Source organism: Octopus bimaculoides, chromosome 7 (genome assembly GCF_046866305.1).
Source record: "Octopus bimaculoides isolate indiv1 chromosome 7, ASM4686630v1, whole genome shotgun sequence".
Taxonomy (NCBI): Eukaryota; Metazoa; Mollusca; class Cephalopoda; order Octopoda; family Octopodidae; genus Octopus; species Octopus bimaculoides.
The window spans coordinates 97,887,415-97,901,199 of record NC_142934.1 but is presented as its reverse complement, the minus strand read 5'-3'; the positions used below and the strand labels follow the sequence as shown (position 1 = coordinate 97,901,199).

The 13,785-nt window shown below is 35.1% G+C and overlaps 1 protein-coding gene and 1 pseudogene across 2 annotated transcripts in view; one reads left to right on the top strand and one right to left on the bottom strand.

Annotated features, from left to right (window-relative positions):
• The window catches only part of LOC106868843 (S1 RNA-binding domain-containing protein 1), a 199,390-nt gene that overhangs the window by 58,573 nt on the left and 127,032 nt on the right, over positions 1-13,785 (bottom strand). The window lies entirely within an intron of this gene.
• On the top strand, positions 4,102-5,440 carry LOC149134820 (zinc finger MYM-type protein 5-like; annotated as a pseudogene).

The following is a 13,785-nucleotide window of genomic DNA, read 5'->3' as shown; positions in this document are numbered from 1 at the left end:
TGCTTTGTTCAGAGATCACTTGTTAATAAATTTGCAGTCATATTTAATGGATCTTATTGAAGCTCAGAACTCAACATTAATGAGTGCATTAAATGTCTTCATCAAGAGTGAGCTGTAAGGAATTATCCATCAGCAGCAAATTTCTTGCTGTCCAACCTAGGCATGGCAAGCCTCCATCTTCTCTAAGAGGATAACCAATTTCAACCAGAAACCACGTGGTTGGGAAGCAAGTTTCTTAACTACATAGCCACACCTGGATCTATATAGCACACCTGCATCTATATCCCATGCCTGCACCTATAGTATATCTGTGCCTATCCACACCTACACCTGTCTCATCAATGACAATTTGAAACTCCAAGGTGTGTTCAGACTCCAACGTTAAATAGAAAATTCCAAAACAGCTGTTCTTTGCATATACTGTTCTATCTCTTATTCTTTCAGTTTCCATCTTTTTATCAGTCTTTATTTTATTCTTTTATTCTTTTACTTGTTTCAGTCATTTGACTGCAGCCATGCTGGAGCACTACCAACTCAAATCAGACACTGCACACTCAGATTTGTAAAACCACATACATCTTTCCTTTATCTAGCAAATGCAGCTCTATTTAAAACCACATTTCTCAGTTTCTCTTTAACTTACAATTGCATTTTTATAATGAGCAGGTAAATTCCTAATAAAAAAGAAATCAATGTCTGGTCATGACAGTCATTTGAACTTGAACCCTCAAAATCTGATTTCTTACTTAAATAGATTAAGATGATTAAAAAAAAAGTAATGACAAAATAATGGAAGAAGGAGGTTGAACAAAGGAGTGGAAGTAAGAAGTGGTATTAATGTGAAAGTGGGAGTGGCAGTCAGAGAAAATAAAAAGATTACTGGATCAGAGAAGAAATTAAATGCACCTTTAGTGAAACAAAAAATGAAACAGAGAAGGAAGCAAAAGAAATGTTAATAGTATAAGAATTGTGAAGATGGAGAGAAATAAAAGACAATGGAACAGAGATAAAAAGAATCAAGACTGAATTAAAGAGAGAGAGAGAAAGAGAGAATGGAATCAGTAAAGCTTGATTCAGCACTTTGGTGGTAGAAGGTACAAGGCAATAGCCATATATAAAAGAATGAAGAGAAAGAGAAGATGGATACACAGGCCGATATATATTCTTTTCTACTCTAGGCACAAGGCCTGAAAATTTGGGGGAGGGAGCCAGTCGATTAGGCCGACCCCAGTAAACAACTGGTACTTAATTTATTGACCCCCAAAAGGATGAAAGGCAAAATCAAGCTCGGCAGACTTGGGACGTAAGCGTTTTGCCTGGCATGCTAACAATTCTGCCAGCTTGCCGATATATATTACACACAAACACACACATCATCCTCATCATTATTATCTTAACATCCACTTTTCCATGCTTGCATGGATTAGACAGAATTCACTGAGGCAGATTTTCTATGGCTAGATGCCCTTCCTGTTACCAACTCTAACCTGCTTCTAAGCGAGGTAATATTTCCCCAAGACCAAATATATTTGCACAGAAGATTGGAAATGAATGACACCACTTACATGATGGTTATATTCATGTGCAACTATTATGTGATGTTAAGACAAGGAAACACATACACACACACACACATGACAAGCTTCTTTCAGGTTCTGTATATCAAATCCACTCACAGGGCTTTGATCAACTAAAAGGTGCCCAAAGTGTTACAGAATAGCATTATTATAACCATGTGTTTGGAAAGCAAAATTCTTGACACAGCCTGGCTGCACGGTTGCATGGATAGCTAGCAAAATAGACAGATATGTTGTTCTATAAGGTAAACTCATTAAAAAAAACACAGAAAGAGAATGATGAAAACAATCTCAGAATATAACTAAAAACACTGAAGCGAATCACAACTGTATATTTAGTTTTCTTAGCTATAATAATGCTATGAAAATATAACAACATCAACTTCAACATGTAGTTTCAGAACAAAATCCTTGTATTTATGTGTGTGTGTGTGGGGGGGGGGGTGTAGCTTGCTTACCAACCACATGGTTCTGGGCTCCGGGTTCAGTCTCACTGTGTGACACCTTGGGCAAGTGTCTTCTACTATAGCCTTAGGTCGACCAGAGCCTTGAGTGGATTCAGTAGACGGAAACTGAAAGAAGCCCATTGAATATATATATGTACATATATATGTGTGTGTGTGTGTATATGTTTGTGTGTCTGTGTTTGTCCCCCCCACATTGCTTGACAACCGATACTCGTGTGTTTACGTCCCTGTAACTTAGTGGTTCGGCAAAAGAGACCGATAGAATAAGTACTAGACTTACAAATCCAGGTACAGAGGCTTATCTTTGGCTAGGTATTTCTCCTGCAGCTGTCTTACCAAAAATATAGCATCAGTGGTGTTTTTCCCCGGCACGAACCCAAACTGCATCTCATCTAAACTGACTCTCTCCCTAATTAGTTGTGTTATGACCCTCTCCGGGACCTTCATTACCTGATCCAACAACAGCCGACACTGCCAGATATTTTGAGCATCTCTGTAGTGATTCCTGATGGGCTGGGGGCATATATATATAATTTATACTGTGAAACTTAATTTAATTTTAATTTTTAATAAATTGATTTTAATTGAGTTTTTACCTGTAATTTTGGATTTTATCCCTAATATTATTATTATTATATATATATATATATATATATATATAAAATGTGCATAGGGAATATGATATAAAGTTACATTTATCATAATTTATCCAGTATGCAAGTGTGTGTGTGTGTGTGTGTGTGTGTCTATACAAAATCCAGAGTACTGTGAATGAACTTCTTGGAGAAATGTGACTGAATAAGTCATACAGTGTGGGAGTGTGTTCACAAAATGATGTTGATGATGGGGTGTACTATAGAATCAAAGTTAGGTGGGCGTTCATGCATTGATGGAAAGCAGTAGCATATTCTACATGTATGATGATGATGCTGGTTGTAGTGGTGGTGATGATGACAGTAGTTGAAGCAACAGAACAGATACTCATTGGTGGTGGTGATGAAGATGATGTAGACAGCGATGATATAGGTAATGTAGTGATAATGTTCATGGTAATACTATTAGTATTAGTAGTAGAAGTACAGTTGTTGATGGTGAGGATGATGTAATTATATCAGTGATAACCGTAATGCTGAGAGAATGAAGGTGACAGAAACAGCATTGTTAATAGAGGTGGGGTTTCCTTGTGCTGATGAAATCAACATAAAGCTATGAGGTGATCCAGATAACAACGATGGTGATGATGGAATTGGTAATAGTGGCAATATACTTATTGGTCGAGCCAGTCAACACCTCTCACTTGTAATGTTTTCCTGTTCTACCAAACAAGGAAAGAAAAATTATTCATTTTTTTTGCACATTATTTTAACCTCACCCCCTCCCCAGTTACAGTGGAAAGGGGACAGGAAGGAAAATGAACAGGTACTATTTGCAGTAATGTGGTACAAGCAAATCCAAAGACCAAGTCTTCAGTGATGTGACAGTGCCAATAATGATGGTGAAGGTGTAGGTGATGGGTGGTTGTTAGCTCCAAGTCAGTGCTGATTGGGGCAACACATGAAGAAAGACATTCCAGTTTTGACCATCAAGTTTTTTTTTTAATTTCCTTTTTACACCTTATACTACATTGTTAAACACTTACTTCCTTTGATAAAACAATTGGATCAGATTCAAGAGAATTTGATTGCTGTTTCTAGTAACCACACAGAAAGACCTTTGTTGGCTTCAAACAGTCATCGTATAGAAACATCCTGCCTTGGACAGCACAATTTATTTGTATTAATATATCATTAATAAAAATGCAGTATAAATATTATATACTTTAATAATGCATAGTTGTTATTAAAATTTCCTTAAAATTTTAATTTATCATCAGTAAACTTGTATTGTGTGTTAATATTGTGTAACATACAGTATAATATTGTTAATACAATAATATTGTGTGTTACTGGATAAGACAGTGTGTCAATGATATTCAGAAAGTTGATTATTTTTTAAGTTGGTCTATACTCTATCTATTTTATTCATATAAATTTACAATATCACTGATATAATTTGAGATGAAGTGAATTAAGGACAGCAGTGCAGCATTTTGGAAAAAAAGAAAAACTAGGGAAAAAGAAAGGTGAAATGAAGGTGCCATAATTAAATTTCTCATCAGACCCGACCATCCAGATGAAATTGGTATTACTGTAGAAGGTCGTGGAGATGATGTTGTTAATGAAGTGCAACTTGAAAAGACGATAGAAGATGAAGTTGATGCTGATCCACCAAAAACTAAGAACAAAACTCTAATATTAATTTAAAAGATATTGGGATGGGGCCTGCTAAGTTTAATCACGGTGATGGTATTCGGGAAATAACAATCGAAAGATGTGCAAAATATTGATTGTGAATTCAAAGAAGTTGTATGTCCAGGACAAATAACAAAACTAAAAGGGGTGACTAGAAAACTGTCAAAAAACTGTTTTTTTTTTTTTTAACTTTTACAAAATGGGAAAAAATCTTGAGAACTTGGATGACATACTCTCCATCAAAAGAAGCTGTGTTTTGTTTTAGTTGTAAGCTATTTTCAAGTGAAAACTCAAAGTTTTGCTCAGTTGATGGTTTCAAATATTGGCAGAAGTTGAATCCTAAGATACAAGAACATGAATCTAGTCCTGTGCATGAAAATGCGTTCACTTAGTGGAAAGAGCTAGAAATTTGCCTTTCCAAAAGCAAGGTAATAGACAAAGAACAACAAACTCTTGTTGGAAATGAAACAAAGAAATAGAAGTAAATCCTGACTAGATTCTTGGACATAATTATGTTTCTTGCTAAGTAAAACCTAGCTTTACAAGACCATAGAGAAGACATTTGAGTTGAGGAGGCAAATGAAAATAAAGGAAATTTTATGATTGGAAAATTTGACCCAGTGCTATGTGAACATTTGGTGAAAGTAAAAATTGATAAGTTTACAACTTCCTATCTCTCACCAAAAATTCAGAATATATTTGTGAATGTCCTGGAAGATCAAGTGCAAAAGAAAAGCGAAACAGAGTAAATACCATTGCATTATTTTTGATATTTTGGATCTTTCTGATTTGGCGGACACCATTTGTTTTCTAACGAAACACTTTCAAACTTGGGACACTGGTAGAATGTGTCATATAAAAAAAACATCTTTTACTCTTAGTGTTGTTGAGAAAAGTTCATATTTTTAAAGTTATTTCGTGTTAAAGTTGTCGTATTTCGGTGATTTCAACCAATCACTGACGTCTATTGAGGTGAAAAACAATTACTGCTGTGGTTTGTAAACAACACGTTGTGGCGGTTTAATGGGATGTTTTCCTTTGAATAAAATTAGTGCCGTTGTTTGTCAACAACAACTATCGGTGGTACTGTTATTTATGACATCATTCGTGCGTTTGTACTGGTTTTAACTTTAGGGTTTTAAGGTTAGGGTTTTAAGGTTAGGGTTCGGGTTTTAGAGTTAGGGTTAGGGTTATGAGTATCTTTGCCAAATTTGGTGAAAATCTGTTCAATATACGGCCACAAATTGTTTATATCCCCTGTACCTTTCCCTTTGTCTCTGATTTTTTTTTTCTAATCCTTCAATTCCTCTGCCCCCTAATCCTCTATTCTCTTTCCATGTAACCGGTGTCCGGCCAGCCATGATCTTTCTTTTTTGGCCTGACTGCCGACTGCCAACACCTCCTATGTCCATCTCCTATGTTCCTGCCTTTAGGCTTTCACTTCATACAAGCCAGCTCAATTTGATTAATACTCAGTTGAAAGACACCTGTTGTTATTTTTTGCTGTTTGTATTTGTAATTGTGTACCATATTCTCCATTTTTTTGTTTTTGTTGCCATACACATTCACTAGCTTTCTTACAAAAATATCTAATCTTAACTTAGACTTTTTGGGGGCAATGAGATCGAACTGCATGAAACAGTAAGGACTTCTGGTAACTTGACTGAGGAAATATGTATATATATGTGTGTATATATATATATATATATCTTTTTTTTTTCTTTTTGTAGTTTCAGCTCAGAGCTGCGGCCATGCAGGGGCACCACCGTTTTGCTACACTATTATTACTGAGAGCCTCCTCAAATGTGTGGCACTTGGTGAAGGATGGAGTTTGATGTTGCTACCCTCATTTGCACCTCTTACCGTGAGGTAGGTTCATTTGGGACTCTCAACAGGAAGAGGTCCACCCTTGATTTGAAAACACTTACATCCACTTTGTGTAGGTTCCTCAGGATCTTTGGGAAAATATTAAAAAGCTATGGGCACCTGAAACCCAGGCTGATGCAGTAACTGGTCCTGATGCATGATGGCATTGCTGGGATCTTTGGCACTGTGTAGTGTCAATCCGTTCTGGCATTGGTGCAGTTTTCAATTCCAAAATTTGGCACATTTTTGTTCCCAGATCTTCCAGATGTATATTACTGCATACCTCTCCCGCCTTTGCTTCAGGAAGTAGAGTGTTAATATATATATATATTTCTTCATAGAAAAACATGTAATCGTTACCAATATTGCAACAGATTTCATCGCAAAAAGTCTAAAGTAGACTCCTTAAGGATAGTTCTCCTTGGTTATATATCCAAAGTTTTAAATTTTAAAAGAGAGTTTTGACGCTAATATCCATTATTATTGAAATTTATTCCTATGTCAATATTTCTGTATAAGGCTATATTTGACAGTCAAATTTAAGTCAAACATAAATTGCCTTACGTCAAAACTCTCTTTTAAAATTAAAAACTTTGGATATATATATAATATATATATACACATATGCATTTATATACATATATATGCATTTATATATATATATATATATACATATATATATATATGCATATATACACATACACAAAGAGGGGATGGTTGTAGGAAATGTTTACTGAACCAAAGATTTTCCTTAATTACATTCCAAAATATTACCAATTTTACCTACAATAACATCTACCACATGCTAGTTCTGTTAACGGTCATAATAAGTGCTCTGTTATTTTACTGTTATTTTAGTATTACCATGATGATGAACTAACATGAATTTGTATCATTAGATGGACATAGTAGATATATATATGTGCACACACATATACATACATACATACACACACACACACACACACATATATACACACACACACATTCACGCATACATACATACACATTTTACTGTTATTTTAGCATTATCATGATGTTGGACTATCCTGAATTTATATCATTAGATGGTCTTAGTATATATATATATAAACACACACACAGACACACACGCACACACACACAAACTCATATATATACACACACACACATGCATACATATATATTCATACATACACATACGCACACACATATATATATACACATTCACATATACACACGCATGCACACACAGACACACATATATATACATATGTATACACACACACACACATATACATACATACAAACATACATACATACACACATACATACATAAATATATCTCAAAATAAGCAACAGGATATCAAGTAGTGATGCAATACAACCGTTTCAAACTGCTCCATTTAATTGAAGAATGCAATCATTACTTCAATTTAAATGCACAAATAAATATATGGAATTTTAAGAAGTAGGATGCATTAATATAATTTTTCTTAAATATTCTAACAGAGCAAGAAGATGGAAGAAATTCATGTTGTCGCTATTGTAGCTAGGAATAGACTATGTATATACATATATACATATACACATACATACATATACATACATATATATATATATATATATATACATACACATATATATACATATAGATATATACATACATATATATATATATATACTTACACACACAATGACTTCACATGACTCAACAGGTCTTCACAAGCACAGTTTATTGGCCAATATTGAAGGGTACTCCTAAATGGGCTGGTTATGCTGCACTGACCGCAGCCATGGGCAATGCCAGTACAGCATAACCAGCCTATTTCAGAGTACTTTTCAATCATTGGGCAATAAAGTGCGCTTGTGAAGACCTGTTGAGTCAAGTGAAGTCATTGTTGTGGCCAATACCAGTACTGCTTGATTGGTACCCATGCCAGTGGCATGTAAAAAGCACAATATGAGTGTGGTCAATGTCAGTGCCGCCTGACAGGTCCTGTGCCAGTGACACATAAAAAGCACCATTCATTAGACTGTGGTCATTGCCAGTGCCACCAGACTGGCTCCCGTGCCGGTGGCATGTAAAAAGCACCCACTATGCTCTCGGAGTGGTTGGCGTTAAGAAGGGCAGCCAGCTGTAGAAACTTTGCCAGATCAGATTGGAGCCTGGTGCAGCCTTCTGGCTTGCCAGTCCTCAGTCACACCGTCCAACCAATGCCATCATGGAAAGCAGACATTAAATGACGATGATGATACATATATATATATATATATATATATATATTTATGTGTATTTCTTCTATCTTAATGAATAAAGATTCTTCTGATAGAATAAATGGGTTAATAGAAACCAATGTAGCAAAGAACACAAAATAACTGTGGTTTAGTTCCTGTTTTTAAGGCGCAATTATAACATGCGTTTTCTCCATTCCTTAAATTCTTATATATATATATATATATATATATATACACACACACACACATAGACATGCATATATATATACATATACACATACATACATATATTATATATACATGCACACATATATTATATATACATGCATACACATACACACATATACATATATATATAAACATACATTCAGAGATAAATACATATATATATATATATATACTAGCAGAAATACCCGGCTTTGCCCGGGTTAAAGAGAATAATGAAATCTAAAAATGCTGTCTAGACTACGCAACCCTCAACTGTTAGTAGCTACGATACCATATTTCTACATTAATAACTCTCCAATCCATGCCAGCATGGAACATAGACATTAAGTGGAATGCCAGTCTCTCATCTAGGAGGGCCTTGAAATCAATGTTACCAACTGGGGACTATGTGTGTCGTAGTGATAATAAAAAGACCCAAAGGAGGTCTGCAACGAAATAATTTTACTCAACACTTTGCAAGTGAATCAGTGGAGGCAAAGATGCGTCTCATTTACTTGACAATTTATGCACCACATTGCAGAAATCACAATGAAAGTATATCTGAAAGGGTAGTCTTACACTGTTGTACCGTTGAATTACAAATAATGCTCATCTGTTATGTTCGGGTTAAAATTTCATCAACATCAAAAATATATGAATTTTCATGGGAGTTATGGCCGTTATACATAGAATATAATTTCCAAATTTCATAAAGATCCGTTCAGTACTTTTGACGTAGTTTTGGATAAGAAAACAAATGACTAATGTGTGTGTTTGTGTGCATGTGTTTGTGTGTGATGGGTGTATATATGTATAGATATCTGTATGCATGTATATATATGTATATATGTGTACATATTACATGTACATCTATATATATATACATCTACACATGTGTATACATATACATGTATGCATATAGATCTATATCTATATATATATATCTATGCATATACGTGTACATATACATGTATATGTATACATATACATCTCTTTCTCTCTCTTTCTCTCTCTCTGAAAGTATCAAAATGTGATTGTTTCAGTTAGTGGAATAACGTGTACATATACATCTATATGTATACATATACATCTCTCTCTCTCTCTCTCTATTTCTCTCTCTCTCTCTCTTTCTCTCTCTCTCTGAAAGTATCTGTCATTACAGTATCGAAATGTGATTGTTTCAGTTAGAATAGTTTCATTTTTAAAGTGAAAGTATTTGACATGAGTGTTTTTGTTTCACTTTTGACACGTAATATTTAAATAGTGGAGGAGATATTATGTTGCTGTGGGCTCGAACTCTGGAAGAAGTTAAAATTTTTTTTTGACTAAAACACAACTGGAACCCTAAGTAAGGCATCTGTAAAATTTGAATGAAATTGGTTGCGTAGTTCTCGAGTTGTAGGGATTCACACAGACAGACAGACAGACAGACAGACACACATTCTCATTTTTATATATATAGATACATACACACATATATATACAGGGGTTGGACAAAATATTGGAAACACCTTAAAATTTCTAACAAATATATTTTAATATGGGGTAGGGCCATGTTTGGCAGTAATTACAGCTTGAATTCTGCGAGGTATGCACTCATACAAAGTTTGAATTGTTTCGAAAGGAATTTTTATCCATTCTTCAGCTAAAACAGTCTTCAGTTCTTGTAGTGATGATGGTGAAGGATATCGACTCCTTACTTGTTTTTCTAAAATGCACCATAAATGTTCAATAATATTGAGATCTAGGGACTGTGGTGGCCAGATAAGATGTTCAACTTCACTAGAATCTTCCTTGTGCCATTTAGTAACAACTTTAGCTGTGTGAATTGGTGCATTATCATCCTGAAAGATTGCGTTTCCCTCTGGAAACAGTTCCGCAACCATACAATGAATTCTATCAGATAAAATGCTTAAATAGTCTTGACTATTAATTCTGCCATGAAGGGAAAACATTGGGCTAGCAGATTTCCAAGACATAGCCCCCACCCATATCATCACAGATCCTCCTTTATGTTTAACAGTTGGAAGAAGGCAGTCTGGGTCAAATGCTTCTTCTGGCTGTCTCCACACATATACTTGGCTGGTGGTTGGAAATAAGGTAAAGGACGACTTGTCTGAGAAAATAATATTCTTCCACTGCTCTAGGGAGCTAGTCTGTAGTTTTTTACTCCACTCTAAACACTTTTCAACATTTGTTTTTGAAAGTAGTGGTTTTCTGATTGCAGCCCTCCCATGAAATCTGGCTTTGTGCGGCTCCCGGCAAACAGTTTTTGTGGAAACTGGGTTCTCGAGGTGGTCATTAAGCTCTGCAGTAATTTTGAGAGCTGTACTTTTGTGATCCTTTCTAACAATTGGCATAAGAGTCTGACAGTCCCTATCTGAAAGTTTTGGTTTTCTCTCAGAATTTTGTTTTGACGTGGAGGTTTTACCCTCTTTCTCAAAGGCTGTCATTACTTTCAAGACAGTACTTCTTGATACACCAAACATTTTGGCTGTTTTTGTTATGCTAGCACCTGCCATATAAGCACCATCAATATGACTTCTTTTAATGGATTTTAATTATCTTTTTGTGATGATATCTGAAAAGAAACAGCAATTTTAGCAAAACATACTAAGCAACACTAATAATAAATAAAAAAAACACAAAAATAAACAAGCTTTTGACGGTTTTATAGCTATTTCAAAATTATGATGCTATGATGTTAGGTGTTTCCATTATTTTGTCGAACCCATGTATATATCCGACATTAGAACACACCCAAAACTTTTAGAGGATACAGTTATGTAATTCTTTCTCCAAATAAATGAAAGGTGAAACAGAACTTGGCAGGATTTGATTGATTTCAGAACACAAAGGTATGTAATGTAAATAAAAACTGTGAAGCATTTAAGCCATTGTTCTACTGTTTCTTCCACTATATTAAAAACAAAATATTAACTAATTTATGATGATGATGATGATGATGTTGCTGATGATGAGTTATCATGATGGCCACGTGTAGTGTCCACGTGCAAGAAGCAAATAGTTGAAAAAGAGGGGGGAGGGGTAAGAAAATAAAAACCCCACCATAAAATCCTTCTGAACAGACTTTTCTTGGTTTACTAATCAAATACCCTCTCAGTGAGAAACCCAAAGTCAAAATTTCTTTGTCACCAAAAAAAGAATGCAGCAAACTATACTTTTTGAAATGTAAATAAGCTAGGACATTCAGGAAATATCTTTTACATTTTGAACACACAAACATATACAAAGCAAAACAAAACACAAATCCCCTGTTTTCTTGTAGAACATTTCTGTGACTTCTTTTCTTAGGGAGTGGCATAATCGGTAGAGTGTCAAATGAAATAACTAGCAGTACCAGTTTTGTCTCTTTGAGTGCCGATTTCAAATCTCACTCAGGTCTTTTGTCTTTCAATATTCCAAGGTAAGTAAAATAAAATGCCAGAACTTTATTTTTGAAGTCAGGTAATTATTCTATTGTCACTTTGCTGAGCTGCTATGTTACAGGAACATAAACAAACCAACACTGGTTGCCAAATGATACAAAGCAAAGAGACAGACAGACAGACACAGACACACACACATGATGGGTTCCCACACACTTTTTATTAAACAAATTTACTTACAAGACCTTGGTCAGCCCAGGGCTATAGCCAAAAGACACTTACTCAAGGTTTTTGTGGTGTTGTGAAGTGGGACTGGACTCAAAATCTGACCCCAGGACTTTGTTTTTTTCTTTTTAAAGCCTAGTATTTATTCTATCGGGATCTTTTGCCAAACAGCTAAGTTACAGGGATGTAAATACACCAACACCAGTTGTCAAGTGGTGGTGGAGGACAAATACAGACAGAAAGACACACACACATAGATATATACACACATACATATATAAATGACGGTCTTTTTCAGTTTCTACCAAATCCACTCACAAGACTTTTGTCAAACTGAGGTTGTGGTAGAAGACACTTGCCCAAAGTGCTATGCAATTGGACTGAACTCGGAATCATGTTGTTGGGAAGCAAGCTTCTTACTACACAGTCACACCTACGCCTATATTAAGTTATATTGCTTTAAGTTTCCCCTGTCTACCTGATATGTTTTACAGTACATTATAGTTTAACCCCAGGTCAGTCTTGATCCAGTTTACTTTGATAAAAAATGTTTCAGTGTCACAATCCTATATTCTTAGATTTCTTTTTTATTATTATCCAATAAGTCCTTTTGTAAGAAAATAGAGTGTGGTTTGAGTTGTGGCTACTTTTTCTAGCATGAATAAAAGAATTTCATAGAGCCTCACCTACTGGATCAAAATCTTTTAGTAGGTGGGAGAGTAGGGGTATGTTATCTTAAAACATTGGTGATAACAAGTCCCCACCCTCCAAATTTTGGTGCTTAGAAAAAGAATCCTTGAAACAAAATGTAAGGCATTTGTTGAGAAAGATTTTATATCCTACACTGTTTAAGTTAAATGGCTGTGAGAGAATCATTTGAGCCAGTTCACTTTACTTTCCATTCAATAAAAATCTAATACATGAAAGATATACTAGTAGTGATTTTATCACCAAATCTATATTAGTCTGAAATAGCTTTGAAAAAGTCATTATACAATTACAGATGGTTAACACGAATATTGGGAAATTTGTATGCATAAGAAGTAATTTATTTTTGTATGAGACAAGTAACAGAATGAGGTCAGTAGTCTTGTAAGATGGAGCATCATCATCATCATTTAGTCTCCATTTTCCATACTGGTATGGGCTGGATGGTTTGATAGGAGCTGGCAAGCCAGAAGACTGCACCAGGTTCCACTGTCTGTTTTGGCATGGCTTTTATGGCTGGATACTCTTCCTAATGCAAACTACTCTACAGAGTGGATTGAGTGCTCAGTTGAGTATGGAACATATATAATAATAACAAATATAATGTATGTAAAGTTATACAAAGAGGTGCTGAAAAGTTTCTGGCTTTAAGAGTATTGCGAAAAACCTGGCTGGAGGTCCAACCTTAATGAGTTGGACCTCCAACCAGGTCCAACTCATTACAGGGCTTAGAAAAAATGAAGGATCACTGCAATAAGTGCGTGAATCTAGGATTTTTTCAGTTCACTAGAATACCCATAAGCAACACTAATAATAAATAATAAATAAATAAATAAAC